Here is an 18392-nt window from a genome sequence, read left to right as displayed (position 1 = left end):
TACAGAACCAAATGTGAACTTACTGCCATACAGAACCAAATATTACCTTACTGTGATACAGAACCAAATCTTACCTTACTGCAATACGAACCAAATCTTACCTTACTGCCATACAGAACCAAATCTCACCTTACTGCCATACAGATCCAAATCATACCTTACTGCCATTCAGAACCAAATCTTACCTTACTGCCATACATAATCAAATTTTACCTTACTGCCATACAGAACCAAATCTCACCTTACTGCCATACAGAACCAAATCTTACCATACTGCCATACAGAACCAAATCTTAACTTACTGCCATACAGAACCAAATATTACCTTATTTCCATACAGAACAAAATCTTACCTTACTGTCATACAGAACCAAATCTTACCTTACTGCCATACAGAACCAAATCTTACCTCACTGCCATACAGAACCAAATCTTAACTAACTGCCATACAGAACCAAATATTACCTTACTGCCATACAGAACAAAATCTTACCTTACTGTCATACAGAACCAAATCTTACCTTACTGCAATACGAACCAAATCTTACCTTACTGCCATACAGAACCAAATTTTACCTTACTGCCATACAGAACCAAATCTCACCTTACTGCCATACAGATCCAAATCTTACCTTACTGCCATTCAGAACCAAATCTTACCTTACTGCCATACAAAACCAAATAATACCTTACTGCCATACAGAACCAAATCTTACCTTGCTGCAATTCAGAACCAAATCTTAACTAACTGCCATACAAAACCAAATCTTACCTTACTGCCATACAAAACCAAATCATACCTTACTGCTATACAGAACCAAATCTTACCTTACTGCCATACAGAACCAAATCTTACCTTACTGCCATACAGAACCAAATCTTACCTTGCTGCCATTCAGAACCAAATCTTAACTGATGCCATACAAAACAATATCTTACCTTACTGCCATACAGAACCAAATCTTACCTTACTGCCATAGAGAACCAAATCTTACCTTACTGCCATACAAAGCCAAATCTTACCTTACTGCCATACAAAGCCAAATCATACCTTACTGCCATACAGAACCAAATCTTACCTTACTGCCATTCAGAACCAAATCTTACCTTACTACCATACAGAACCAAATCTTACCTTACTGCCATACAAAACCAAATCATACCTTACTGCCATACATAACCAAATCTTACCTTACTGCCATACAGAATCAAATCTTAACTTACTGCCATACAAAACCAAATCTTACCTGACTGCCATACAAAACCAAATCATACCTTACTGCCATACAGAACCAAATCTTGCCTTACTGCCATACAGAACCAAATCTTACCTTACTGCCATACAGAACCAAATCTTACCTTACTGCCATACAAAACCAAATCTTTCCTTACTGTCATACAAAACCAAATCATACCTTACTGCCATACAGAACAAAATCTTACCTTACTGCCATACAGAACCAAATCTAAACTTACTGCCATACAGAACCAAATCTTACCTTACTGCCATACAGAACCAAATCTTACCTTACTGCCATACAAATCCAAATCTTACCATACTGCCATACAGAACCAAATCTTACCTTACTGCCATACAAAACCAAATCTTTCCTTACTGTCATACAAAACCAAATCATACCTTACTGCCATACAGAACAAAATCTTACCTTACTGCCATACAGAACTAAATCTAAACTTACTGCCATACAGAACCAAATCTTACCTTACTGTCATACAGAACCAAATCTTACCTTACTGCCATACAGAACCAAATCTTACCTTACTGCCATACAGAACCATATCTTAACTAACTGCCATACAGAACCAAACATTACCTTACTGCCATACAGAACAAAATCTTACCTTACTGTGATACAGAACCAAATCTTACCTTACTGCAATACGAACCAAATCTTACCTTACTGCCATACAGAACCAAATTTTACCTTACTGCCATACAGAACCAAATCTCACCTTACTGCCATACAGATCCAAATCTTACCTTACTGCCATTCAGAACCAAATCTTACCTTACTGCCATACAAAACCAAATCATACCTTACTGCCATACAGAACCAAATCTTACCTTGCTGCAATTCAGAACCAAATCTTAACTAACTGCCATACAAAACCAAATCTTACCTTACTGCCATACAAAACCAAATCATACCTTACTGCTATACAGAACCAAATCTTACCTTACTGCCATACAGAACCAAATCTTACCTTACTGTCATACAGAACCAAATCTTACCTTGCTGCCATTCAGAACCAAATCTTAACTGATGCCATACAAAACAATATCTTACCTTACTGCCATACAGAACCAAATCTTACCTTACTGCCATAGAGAACCAAATCTTACCTTACTGCCATACAAAGCCAAATCTTACCTTACTGCCATACAAAGCCAAATCATACCTTACTGCCATACAGAACCAAATCTTACCCTGCTGCCATTCAGAACCAAATCTTAACTTACTGTCATACAAAACCAAATCTTACCTTACTGCCATACAAAACCAAATCATACCTTACTGCCATACAGAACCAAATCTTACCTTACTGCCATTCAGAACCAAATCTTACCTTACTACCATACAGAACCAAATCTTACCTTACTGCCATACAAAACCAAATCATACCTTACTGCCATACAGAACCAAATCTTACCTTACTGCCATACAGAATCAAATCTTAACTTACTGCCATACAAAACCAAATCTTACCTGACTGCCATACAAAACCAAATCATACCTTACTGCCATACAGAACCAAATCTTGCCTTACTGCCATACAGAACCAAATCTTACCTTACTGCCATACAGAACCAAATCTTACCTTACTGCCATACAGAACCAAATCTTTCCTTACTGTCATACAAAACCAAATCATACCTTACTGCCATACAGAACAAAATTTTACCTTACTGCCATACAGAACTAAATCTAAACTTACTGCCATACAGAACCAAATCTTACCTTACTGTCATACAGAACCAAATCTTACCTTACTGCCATACAGAACCAAATCTTACCTTACTGCCATACAGAACCAAATCTTAACTAACTGCCATACAGAACCAAACATTACCTTACTGCCATACAGAACAAAATCTTACCTTACTGTCATACAGAACCAAATCTTACCTTACTGCAATACGAACCAAATCTTACCTTACTGCCATACAGAACCAAATTTTACCTTACTGCCATACAGAACCAAATCTCACCTTACTGCCATACAGATCCAAATCTTACCTTACTGCCATTCAGAACCAAATCTTACCTTACTGCCATACAAAACCAAATCATACCTTACTGCCATACAGAACCAAATCTTACCTTGCTGCAATTCAGAACCAAATCTTAACTAACTGCCATACAAAACCAAATCTTACCTTACTGCCATACAAAACCAAATCATACCTTACTACTATACAGAACCAAATCTTACCTTACTGCCATACAGAACCAAATCTTACCTTACTGCCATACAGAACCAAATCTTACCTTGCTGCCATTCAGAACCAAATCTTAACTGATGCCATACAAAACAATATCTTACCTTACTGCCATACAGAACCAAATCTTACCTTACTGCCATAGAGAACCAAATCTTACCTTACTGCCATACAAAGCCAAATCTTACCTTACTGCCATACAAAGCCAAATCATACCTTACTGCCATACAGAACCAAATCTTACCCTGCTGCCATTCAGAACCAAATCTTAACTTACTGTCATACAAAACCAAATCTTACCTTACTGCCATACAAAACCAAATCATACCTTACTGCCATACAGAACCAAATCTTACCTTACTGCCATTCAGAACCAAATCTTACCTTACTACCATACAGAACCAAATCTTACCTTACTGCCATACAAAACCAAATCATACCTTACTGCCATACAGAACCAAATCTTACCTTACTGCCATACAGAATCAAATCTTAACTTACTGCCATACAAAACCAAATCTTACCTTACTGCCATACAAAACCAAATCATACCTTACTACTATACAGAACCAAATCTTACCTTACTGCCATACAGAACCAAATCTTACCTTACTGCCATACAGAACCAAATCTTACCTTGCTGCCATTCAGAACCAAATCTTAACTGATGCCATACAAAACAATATCTTACCTTACTGCCATACAGAACCAAATCTTACCTTACTGCCATAGAGAACCAAATCTTACCTTACTGCCATACAAAGCCAAATCTTACCTTACTGCCATACAAAGCCAAATCATACCTTACTGCCATACAGAACCAAATCTTACCCTGCTGCCATTCAGAACCAAATCTTAACTTACTGTCATACAAAACCAAATCTTACCTTACTGCCATACAAAACCAAATCATACCTTACTGCCATACAGAACCAAATCTTACCTTACTGCCATTCAGAACCAAATCTTACCTTACTACCATACAGAACCAAATCTTACCTTACTGCCATACAAAACCAAATCATACCTTACTGCCATACAGAACCAAATCTTACCTTACTGCCATACAGAATCAAATCTTAACTTACTGCCATACAAAACCAAATCTTACCTGACTGCCATACAAAACCAAATCATACCTTACTGCCATACAGAACCAAATCTTGCCTTACTGCCATACAGAACCAAATCTTACCTTACTGCCATACAGAACCAAATCTTACCTTACTGCCATACAAAACCAAATCTTTCCTTACTGTCATACAAAACCAAATCATACCTTACTGCCATACAGAACAAAATCTTACCTTACTGCCATACAGAACCAAATCTAAACTTACTGCCTTACAGAACCAAATCTTACCTTACAGCCACACAGAACCAAATCTTACCTTACTGCCATACAAATCCAAATCTTACCTTACTGTCATACAAAACCAAATCATACCTTACTGCCATACAGAACCAAATCTTACCTTACTGCCATACAGAATCAAATCTTAACTTTCTGCAATACAGAACCAAATCTTACCTTACTGCCATACAGAACAATATCTTACCTTACTGTCATACAGAACCAAATGTTACCTTACTGCCATACAGAACAATATCTTACCTTACTGCCATACAGAACAATGTTATACCTTACTGCCATACAGAACCAAATCTTACCTTACTGCCATACAGAACCAAATCTTACCTTACTGCCATACAGAATCAAATCTTACCTTCCTGCAATTCAGAACCAACTCTTACATTACTGCCATACAGAACCAAATCTTACCTTACTGGCATACAGAACAATATCTTACCTTACTGCCATACAGAACCAAATCTTACCTTACTGTCATACAGAACCAAATCTTACCTTACTGCCATACAGAACCAAATCTTACCTTACTGCCATACAGAACCAAATCTTACCTTGCTGCCATACAGAACCAAATCTTAACTTACTGCCATACAGAACCAAATATTACCTTACTGCCATACAGAACAAAATCTTACCTTACTGTCATACAGAACCAAATCTTACGTTACTGCCATACAGAACCAAATCTTACCTTACTGCCATACAGAACCAAATGTTAACTTACTGCCATACAGAACCAAATATTACCTTACTGCCATACAGAACAAAATCTTACCTTACTGTCATACAGAACCAAATCTTACCTTACTGCAATACGAACCAAATCTTACCTTACTGCCATACAGAACCAAATCTTACCTTACTGCCATACAGAATCAAATCTTAACTTTCTGCAATACAGAACCAAATCTTACCTTACTGCCATACAGAACAATATCTTACCTTACTGTCATACAGAACCAAATGTTACCTTACTGCCATACAGAACAATATCTTACCTTACTGCCATACAGAACAATGTTATACCTTACTGCCATACAGAACCAAATCTTACCTTACTGCCATACAGAACCAAATCTTACCTTACTGCCATACAGAATCAAATCTTACCTTCCTGCAATTCAGAACCAACTCTTACATTACTGCCATACAGAACCAAATCTTACCTTACTGGCATACAGAACAATATCTTACCTTACTGCCATACAGAACCAAATCTTACCTTACTGTCATACAGAACCAAATCTTACCTTACTGCCATACAGAACCAAATCTTACCTTACTGCCATACAGAACCAAATCTTACCTTGCTGCCATACAGAACCAAATGTTAACTTACTGCCATACAGAACCAAATATTACCTTACTGCCATACAGAACAAAATCTTACCTTACTGTCATACAGAACCAAATCTTACCTTACTGCAATACGAACCAAATCTTACCTTACTGCCATACAGAACCAAATCTCACCTTACTGCCATACAGATCCAAATCATACCTTACTGCCATTCAGAACCAAAACATACCTTACTGCCATACAAAACCAAATCATACCTTACTGCCATACAGAACCAAATCTTACCTTACTGCCATACAAAACCAAATCTTACCTTACTGCCATACAAAGCCAAATCATACCTTACTGCCATACAGAACCAAATCTTACCTTGCTGCCATTCAGAACCAAATCATACCTTACTACCATACAGAACCAAATCTTACCTTACTGCCATACAGAACCAAATCTTACCTTACTACCATACAGAACAAAATCTTACCTTACTGCCATACAGAACCAAATCTAAACTTACTGCCATACAGAACCAAATCATACCTTACTGCCATACAGAACCAAATCTCACCTTACTGCCATACAGAACCAAATCTTACCTTACTGCCATACAAATCCAAATCTTACCTTACTGTCATACAAAACCAAATCATACCTTACTGCCATACAGAACCAAATGTTACCTTACTGCCATACAGAACAATATCTTACCTTACTGCCATATAGAACAATGTTATACCTTACTGCCATACAGAACCAAATCTTACCTTACTGCCATACAGAACCAAATCTTACCTTACTGCCATACAGAACCAAATCTTACCTTCCTGCAATTCAGAACCAAATCTTACATTACTGCCATACAGAACCAAATCTTACCTTACTGCCATACAGAACAATATCTTACCTTACTGCCATACAGAACCAAATCTTACCATACTGCCATACAGAACCAAATCTTACCTTGCTGCCATACAGAAACAAATCTTAACTTACTGCAATGAAGAACCAAATCTTACATTACTGCCACACAGAATCAAATTTTACACTACTGCCATACAGAACAATATTATACCTTAATGCCATACAGAACCAAATCTTACCTTACTGCCATACAGAACCAAATCTTACCTTACTGCCATACAGAACTAAATCTTACCTTCCTGAAATGCAGAACCAAATCTTACATTACTGCCATACAGAACCAAATCTTACCTTACTGCCATACAAAACCAAATCTTACCTTACTGCCATACAAAACCAAATCATACCTTACTGCCATACAGAACCAAATTTTACCTTACTGCCATACAGAACCAAATCTTACCTTACTGCCATACAAAACCAAATCATACCTTACTGCCATACAGAACCAAATTTTACCTTGCTGCCATTCAGAACCAAATCTTAACTTACTGCCATACAAAACCAAATCTTACCTTACTGCCATACAAAACCAAATCATACCTTACTGCCATACAGAACCAAATTTTACCTTACTGCCATACAGAACCAAATCTTACCTTACTGACATGCAGAACCAAATCTTACCTTGCTGCCATTCAGAACCAAATCTTAACTTACTGCCATACAAAACAATATCTTACCTTACTGCCATACAGAACCAAATCTTACCTTACTGCCATACAGAACCAAATCTTACCTTACTGCCATACAAAACCAAATCTTACCTTACTGCCATACAAAACCAAATCATACCTTACTGCCATACAGAACCAAATCTTACCTTGCTGCCATTCAGAACCAAATCTTAACTTACTGCCATACAAAACCAAATCTTACCTTACTGCCATACAAAACCAAATCATACCTTACTGCCATACAGAACCAAATCTTACATTACTGCCATACAGAATCAAATTTTACCTTACTGCCATACAGAACCAAATCTCACCTTACAGCCATACAGAACCAAATCTTACCTTACTGCCATACAGAACCAAATCTTAACTTACTGCCATACAGAACCAAATATTACCTTACTGCCATACAGAACAAAATCTTACCTTACTGTCATACAGAACCAAATCTTACCTTACTGCCATACAGAACCAAATCTTACCTTACTGCCATACAGAACGAAATTTTAACTTACTGCCATACAGAACCAAATATTACCTTACTGCCATACAGAACAAAATCTTACCTTAATGTCATACAGAACCAAATCTTACCTTCCTGCAATGCAGAACCAAATCTTACCTTACTGCCATACAGAACCAAATTTTACCTTACTGCCATATAGAACCAAATCTCACCTTACTGCCATACAGATCCAAATCTTACCTTACTGCCATTCAGAACCAAATCTTACCTTACTGCCATACAAAACCAAATCATACCTTACTGCCATACAGAACCAAATCTTACCTTGCTGCCATTCAGAACCATATCTTAACTTACTGCCATACAAAACCAAATCTTACCTTACTGCCATACAAAACCAAATCATACCTTACTGCCATACAGAACCAAATCTTACCTTACTGCCATACAGAACCAAATCTTACATTACTGACATGCAGAACCAAATCTTACCTTGCTGCCATTCAGAACCAAATCTTAACTTACTGCCATACAAAACAATATCTTACCTTACTGCCATACAGAACCAAATCTTACCTTACTGCCATACAGAACCAAATCTTACCTTACTGCCATACAAAACCAAATCTTACCTTACTGCCATACAAAACCAAATCATACCTTACTGCCATACAGAAACAAATCTTACCTTGCTGCCATTCAGAACCAAATCTTAACTTACTGCCATACAAAACCAAATCTTACCTTACTGCCATACAAAACCAAATCATACCTTACTGCCATACAGAACCAAATCTTACCTTACTACCATACAGAACCAAATCTTACCTTACTGCCATACAAAACCAAATCATACCTTACTGCCATACAGAACCAAATCTTACATTACTGCCATACAGAACCAAATTTTACCTTACTGCCATACAGAACCAAATCTCACCTTACAGCCATACAGAACCAAATCTTACCTTACTGCCATACAGAACCAAATCTTAACTTACTGCCATACAGAACCAAATATTACCTTACTGCCATACAGAACAAAATCTTACCTTACTGTCATACAGAACCAAATCTTACCTTACTGCCATACAGAACCAAATCTTACCTTACTGCCATACAGAACGAAATTTTAACTTACTGCCATACAGAACCAAATATTACCTTACTGCCATACAGAACAAAATCTTACCTTAATGTCATACAGAACCAAATCTTACCTTCCTGCAATGCAGAACCAAATCTTACCTTACTGCCATACAGAACCAAATTTTACCTTACTGCCATATAGAACCAAATCTCACCTTACTGCCATACAGATCCAAATCTTACCTTACTGCCATTCAGAACCAAATCTTACCTTACTGCCATACAAAACCAAATCATACCTTACTGCCATACAGAACCAAATCTTACCTTGCTGCCATTCAGAACCATATCTTAACTTACTGCCATACAAAACCTAATCTTACCTTACTGCCATACAAAACCAAATCATACCTTACTGCCATACAGAACCAAATCTTACCTTACTGCCATACAGAACCAAATCTTACATTACTGACATGCAGAACCAAATCTTACCTTGCTGCCATTCAGAACCAAATCTTAACTTACTGCCATACAAAACAATATCTTACCTTACTGCCATACAGAACCAAATCTTACCTTACTGCCATACAGAACCAAATCTTACCTTACTGCCATACAAAACCAAATCTTACCTTACTGCCATACAAAACCAAATCATACCTTACTGCCATACAGAAACAAATCTTACCTTGCTGCCATTCAGAACCAAATCTTACCTTACTGCCATACAAAACCAAATCTTACCTTACTGCCATACAAAACCAAATCATACCTTACTGCCATACAGAACCAAATCTTACCTTACTACCATACAGAACCAAATCTTACCTTACTGCCATACAGAACCAAATCTTAACTTACTGCCATACAGAACCAAATCTTACCTTACTGCCATTCAGAACCAAATCTTACCTTACTGCCATACAGAACCAAATCTTACCTTACTGCCATACAGAACCAAATCTTACCTTGCTGCCATTCAGAACCAAATCTTAACTTACTGCCATACAAAACCAAATCTTACCTTACTGCCATACAAGACCAAATCATACCTTACTGCTATACAGAACCAAATCTTACCTTACTACCATACAGAACCAAATCTTACCTTACTGCCATACAGAACCAAATCTTACCTTACTGCCATACAGAACCAAATCTTACCTTACTGCCATACAGAACCAAATCTTACCTTACTGCCATACAGAACTAAATCTTACCTTACTGCCATACAGAACCAAATCTTACCTTACTGCCATACAGAACCAAATCTTACCTTACTGCCATACAGAACCAAATCTTACCTTACTGCCATACAGAACCAAATCTTACCTTACTGCCATACAGAACCAAATCGCACCTTACTGCCATACAGAACCAAATCTTACCTTACTGCCATACAGAACCAAATCTTACCTTAATGCCATACAGAACCAAATCTTACCTTACTGCCATACAGAACCAAATCGCACCTTACTGCCATACAGAACCAAATCGCACCTTACTGCCATACAGAACCAAATCTTACCTTACTGCCATACAGAACCAAATCGCACCTTACTGCCATACAGAACCAAATCGCACCTTACTGCCATACAGAACCAAATCTTACCTTACTGCCATACAGAACCAAATCGCACCTTACTGCCATACAGAACCAAATCGCACCTTACTGCCATACAGAACCAAATCGCACCTTACTGCTATACAGAACCAAATCTTACCTTACTGCCATACAGAACCAAATCTTACCTTACTGCCATACAGAATCAAATCTTACCTTACTGACATGCAGAACCAAATCTTACCTTGCTGCCATTCAGAACCAAATCTTAACTTACTGCCATACAAAACAATATCTTACCTTACTGCCATACAGAACCAAATCTTACCTTACTGCCATACAGAACCAAATCTTACCTTACTGCCATACAAAACCAAATATTACCTTACTGCCATACAAAACCAAATCATACCTTACTGCCATACAGAACCACATCTTACCTTGCTGCCATTCAGAACCAAATCTTACCTTACTGCCATACAAAACCAAATCATACCTTACTGCCATACAGAACCAAATCTTACCTTACTGCCATACAGAACCAAATCTTACCTTACTGTCATACAGAACCAAATCGCACCTTACTGCCATACAGAACCAAATCTTACCTTACTGCCATACAGAACCAAATCTTACCTTACTGCCATACAGAACCAAATCTTACCTTACTGCCATACAGAACCAAATCGCACCTTACTGCCATACAGAACCAAATCGCACCTTACTGCTATACAGAACCAAATCTTACCTTACTGCCATACAGAACCAAATCTTACCTTACTGCCATACAGAACCAAATCTTACCTTACTGCCATACAGAACCAAATCTTACCTTACTGCCATACAGAACCAAATCTTATCTTACTGCCATACAGAACCAAATCTTACCTTACTGCCATACAGAACCAAATCTTACCTTACTGCCATACAGAACCAAATCTTACCTTACTGCCATACAGAACCAAATCTTACCTTACTGCCATACAGAACCAAATCTCACCTTACTGCCATACAGAACCAAATCTTACCTTGCTGCCATTCAGAACCAAATCTTAACTTACTGCCATACAAAACCAAATCTTACCTTACTGCCATACAAAACCAAATCATACCTTACTGCTATACAGAACCAAATCTTACCTTACTACCATACAGAACCAAATCTTACCTTACTGCCATACAGAACCAAATCTTACTTTACTGCCATACAGAACCAAATCTTACCTTACTGCCATACAGAACCAAATCTTACCTTACTGCCATACAGAACCAAATCTTACCTTACTGCCATACAGAACCAAATCTTACCTTACTGCCATACAGAACCAAATCTTACCTTACTGCCATACAGAACCAAATCTTACCTTACTGCCATACAGAACCAAATCTTACCTTACTGCCATACAGAACCAAATCTTACCTTACTGCCATACAGAACCAAGTCTTACCTTACTGCCATACAGAACCAAATCTTACCTTACTGCCATACAGAACCAAATCTTACCTTACTGCCATACAGAACCAAATCTTACCTTACTGCCATACAGAACCAAATCTTACCTTACTGTCATACAGAACCAAATCGCACCTTACTGCCATACAGAACCAAATCTTACCTTACTGCCATACAGAACCAAATCTTACCTTACTGCCATACAGAACCAAATCTTACCTTACTGCCATACAGAACCAAATCTTACCTTACTGCCATACAGAACCAAATCGCACCTTACTGCTATACAGAACCAAATCTTACCTTACTGCCATACAGAACCAAATCTTACCTTACTGCCATACAGAACCAAATCTTACCTTACTGCCATACAGAACCAAATCTTACCTTACTGCCATACAGAACCAAATCTTACCTTACTGCCATACAGAACCAAATCTTACCTTACTGCCATACAGAACCAAATCTTACCTTACTGCCATACAGAACCAAATCTTACCTTACTGCCATACAGAACCAAATCTTACCTTACTGCCATCCAGAACCAAATCGCACCTTACTGCTATACAAAACCAAATCATACCTTACTGCCATACAGAACCAAATCTTACCTTACTGCCATACAGAACCAAATCTTACCTTACTGCCATACAGAACCAAATCTTACCTTACTGCCATACAGAACCAAATCTTACCTTACTGCCATACAGAACAAAATCTTACCTTACTGCCATACAGAACCAAATCGCACCTTACTGCCATACAGAACCAAATCGCACCTTACTGCTATACAGAACCAAATCTTACCTTACTGCCATACAGAACCAAATCTTACCTTACTGCCATACAGAACCAAATCTTACCTTACTGCCATACAGAACCAAATCGCACCTTACTGCCATACAGAACCAAATCTTACCATACTGCCGTACAGAACCAAATCTTACCTTACTGCCATACAGAACCAAATCTTACTTTACTGCCATACAGAACCAAATCTTACCTTACTGCCATACAGAACCAAATCTTACCTTACTGCCATACAGAACCAAATCTTACCTTACTGCCATACAGAACCAAATCTTACCTTACTGCCATACAGAACCAAATCTTACCTTACTGCCATCCAGAACCAAATCGCACCTTACTGCTATACAAAACCAAATCATACCTTACTGCCATACAGAACCAAATCTTACCTTACTGCCATACAGAACCAAATCTTACCTTACTGCCATACAGAACCAAATCTTACCTTACTGCCATACAGAACCAAATCTTACCTTACTGCCATACAGAACAAAATCTTACCTTACTGCCATACAGAACCAAATCTTACCTTACTGCCATACAGAACCAAATCGCACCTTACTGCTATACAGAACCAAATCTTACCTTACTGCCATACAGAACCAAATCTTACCTTACTGCCATACAGAACCAAATCTTACCTTACTGCCATACAAAACCAAATCATACCTTACTGCCATACAGAACCAAATCGCACCTTACTGCTATACAGAACCAAATCTTACCTTACTGCCATACAGAACCAAATCTTACCTTACTGCCATACAGAACCAAATCGCACCTTACTGCTATACAGAACCAAATCTTACCTTACTGCCATACAGAACCAAATCTTACCTTACTGCCATACAGAACCAAATCTTACCTTACTGCCATACAAAACCAAATCATACCTTACTGCCATACAGAACCAAATCTTACCTTACTGCTATACAGAACCAAATCTTACCTTACTGCCATACAGAACCAAATCTTAACTCACTGCCATACAGAACCAAATCTTACCTTACTGCCATACAGAACCAAATCTTACCTTACTGCCATACAGAACCAAATCTTACCTTACTGCCATACAGAACAATATCTTACCTTACTGCCATACAGAACAATATTATACCTTACTGCCATACAGAAACTAATCTTACCTTACTGCTATACAGAACCAAATCTTACCTTACTGCCATACAGAGCAATATTTCACCTTACTGCCATACAGAACCAAATCTTACCTTACTGCCATACAGAAACAAATCTTACCTTACTGTCATACAGAACAATATTATACCTTACTGCCATACAGAACCAAATCTTACCTTACTGCCTTACAGAACCAAATCTTACCTTACTGCCATACAGAACCAAATCTTAACTTACTGCCATACAGAACCAAATCTTACCTTGCTGCCATACAGAACCAAATCATACCTTGCTGCCATACAGAAACAAATCTTACCTTACTGCCATACAGAACAACATTATACCTTACTGGCATACAGAACCAAATCTTACCTTACTGCCATACAGAACCAAATCTTACCTTACTGCCATACAGAACCAAATCTTACCTTCCTGCAATGCAGAACCAAGTCTTACATTACTGACATACAGAATCAAATTTTACCTTACTGCCATACAGAACCAAATCTTACCTTACTGCCATACAGAGCAATATTTTACCTTACTGCCATACAGAACCAAATCTTACCTTACTGCCATACAGAACCAAATCTTACCTTACTGTCATACAGAACCAAATCTTACCTTACTGCCTTACAGAACCAAATCTTACCTTACTGCCATACAGAACCAAATCTTAACTTACTGCCATACAGAACCAAATCTTACCTTGCTGCCATACAGAACCAAATCATACCTTGCTGCCATACAGAAACAAATCTTACCTTACTGCCATACAGAACAACATTATACCTTACTGGCATACAGAACCAAATCTTACCTTACTGCCATACAGAACCAAATCTTACCTTACTGCCATACAGAACCAAATCTTACCTTCCTGCAATGCAGAACCAAGTCTTACATTACTGACATACAGAATCAAATTTTACCTTACTGCCATACAGAACCAAATCTTACCTTAATGCCATACAGAACCAAATCTTACCTTACTGCCATACAGAACCAAATCTTACCTTACTGCCATGCAGAACCAAATCTTACATTACTGCCATACAGAACCAAATCTTACCTTACTGCCATACAGAACCAAATCTTACCTTACTGCCATACAGAACCAAATCTTACCTTACTGCCATACAGAACCAAATCGCACCTTACTGCCATACAGAACCAAATCTTACCTTACTGCCATACAGAACCAAATCTTACCTTACTGCCATACAGAACCAAATCTTACTTTACTGCCATACAGAACCAAATCTTACCTTACTGCCATACAGAACCAAATCTTACCTTACTGCCATACAGAACCAAATCTTACCTTACTGCCATACAGAACCAAATCTTACCTTACTGCCATACAGAACCAAATCTTACCTTACTGCCATCCAGAACCAAATCGCACCTTACTGCTATACAAAACCAAATCATACCTTACTGCCATACAGAACCAAATCTTACCTTACTGCCATACAGAACCAAATCTTACCTTACTGCCATACAGAACCAAATCTTACCTTACTGCCATACAGAACCAAATCTTACCTTACTGCCATACAGAACAAAATCTTACCTTACTGCCATACAGAACCAAATCTTACCTTACTGCCATACAGAACCAAATCGCACCTTACTGCTATACAGAACCAAATCTTACCTTACTGCCATACAGAACCAAATCTTACCTTACTGCCATACAGAACCAAATCTTACCTTACTGCCATACAAAACCAAATCATACCTTACTGCCATACAGAACCAAATCGCACCTTACTGCTATACTGAACCAAATCTTACCTTACTGCCATACAGAACCAAATCTTAACTCACTGCCATACAGAACCAAATCTTACCTTACTGCCATACAGAACCAAATCTTACCTTACTGCCATACAGAACCAAATCTTACCTTACTGCCATACAGAACAATATCTTACCTTACTGCCATACAGAACAATATTATACCTTACTGCCATACAGAAACTAATCTTACCTTACTGCCATACAGAACCAAATCTTACCTTACTGCCATACAGAGCAATATTTCACCTTACTGCCATACAGAACCAAATCTTACCTTACTGCCATACAGAAACAAATCTTACCTTACTGTCATACAGAACAATATTATACCTTACTGCCATACAGAACCAAATCTTACCTTACTGCCTTACAGAACCAAATCTTACCTTACTGCCATACAGAACCAAATCTTAACTTACTGCCATACAGAACCAAATCTTACCTTGCTGCCATACAGAACCAAATCATACCTTGCTGCCATACAGAAACAAATCTTACCTTACTGCCATACAGAACAACATTATACCTTACTGGCATACAGAACCAAATCTTACCTTACTGCCATACAGAACCAAATCTTACCTTACTGCCATACAGAACCAAATCTTACCTTCCTGCAATGCAGAACCAAGTCTTACATTACTGACATACAGAATCAAATTTTACCTTACTGCCATACAGAACCAAATCTTACCTTAATGCCATACAGAACCAAATCTTACCTTACTGCCATACAGAACCAAATCTTACCTTACTGCCATGCAGAACCAAATCTTACATTACTGCCATACAGAACCAAATCTTACCTTACTGCCATACAGAACTAAATCTTACCTTACTGCCATACAGAACCAAATCTTACCTTACTGCCATACAGAACCAAATCTTACCTTACTGCCATACAGAACCAAATCTTACCTTACTGCCATACAGAACCAAATTTTACCTTACTGCCATACAGAACAAAATCGCACCTTACTGTCATACAGAACCAAATCGCACCTTACTGCCATACAGAACCAAATCTTACCTTACTGCCATACAGAACCAAATCTTACCTTACTGCCATACAGAACCAAATCGCACCTTACTGCTATGCAGAACCAAATCTTACCTTACTTCCATACAGAACCAAATCTTACCTTACTGCCATACAGAACCAAATCTTACCTTACTGCCATATAGAACCAAATCTTACCTTACTGCCATACAGAACCAAATCGTACCTTACTGCCATACAGAACCAAATCTTACCTTACTGCCATACAGAACCAAATCGCACCTTACTGCTATACAAAACCAAATCATACCTTACTGCCATACAGAACCAAATCTTACCTTACTGCCATACAGAACCAAATCTTACCTTACTGCCATACAGAACCAAATCTTACCTTACTGCCATACAGAACCAAATCGCACCTTACTGCTATACAGAACCAAATCTTACCTTACTGCCATACAGAACCAAATCTTACCTTACTGCCATACAGAACCAAATCTTACCTTACTGCCATACAGAACCAAATCTTACCTTACTGCCATACAGAACCAAATCTTACCTTACTGCCATACAGAACCAAATCGCACTTTACTGCTATACAAAACCAAATCATACCTTACTGCCATACAGAACCAAATCTTACCTTACTGCCATACAGAACCAAATCTTACCTTGCTGCCATACAGAAACAAATCTTACCTTGCTGCCATACAGAACAACATTATACCTTACTGGCATACAGAACAAAATCTTACCTTACTGCCATACAGAACCAAATCTTACCTTACTGCCATACAGAACCAAATCTTACCTTCCTGCAATGCAGAACCAAGTCTTACATTACTGCCATACAGAATCAAATTTTACCTTACTGCCATACAGAACCAAATCTTACCTTACTGCCATACAGAACCAAATCTTACCTTACTGCCATACAGAACCAAATCTTACCTTACTGCCATACAGAACCAAATCTTACCTTACTGCCATACAGAACCAAATCTTACATTACTGCCATACAGAACCAAATCTTACCTTACTGCCATACAGAACCAAATCTTACCTTACTGCCATACAGAACCAAATCTTACCTTACTGCCATACAGAACCAAATCTTACCTTACTGCCATACAGAACCAAATTTTACCTTACTGCCATACAGAACCAAATCGCACCTTACTGTCATACAGAACCAAATCGCACCTTACTGCCATACAGAACCAAATCTTACCTTACTGCCATACAGAACCAAATCTTACCTTTCTGCTATACAGAACCAAATCTTACCTTACTGCCATACAGAACCAAATCGCACCTTACTGCTATGCAGA

Source organism: Saccoglossus kowalevskii, chromosome 14, assembly GCF_978046115.1.
Source record: "Saccoglossus kowalevskii chromosome 14, keSacKowa6.1, whole genome shotgun sequence".
Lineage (NCBI taxonomy): Eukaryota > Metazoa > Hemichordata > Enteropneusta > Harrimaniidae > Saccoglossus > Saccoglossus kowalevskii.
Note: the sequence above shows the minus strand (reverse complement) of the source record.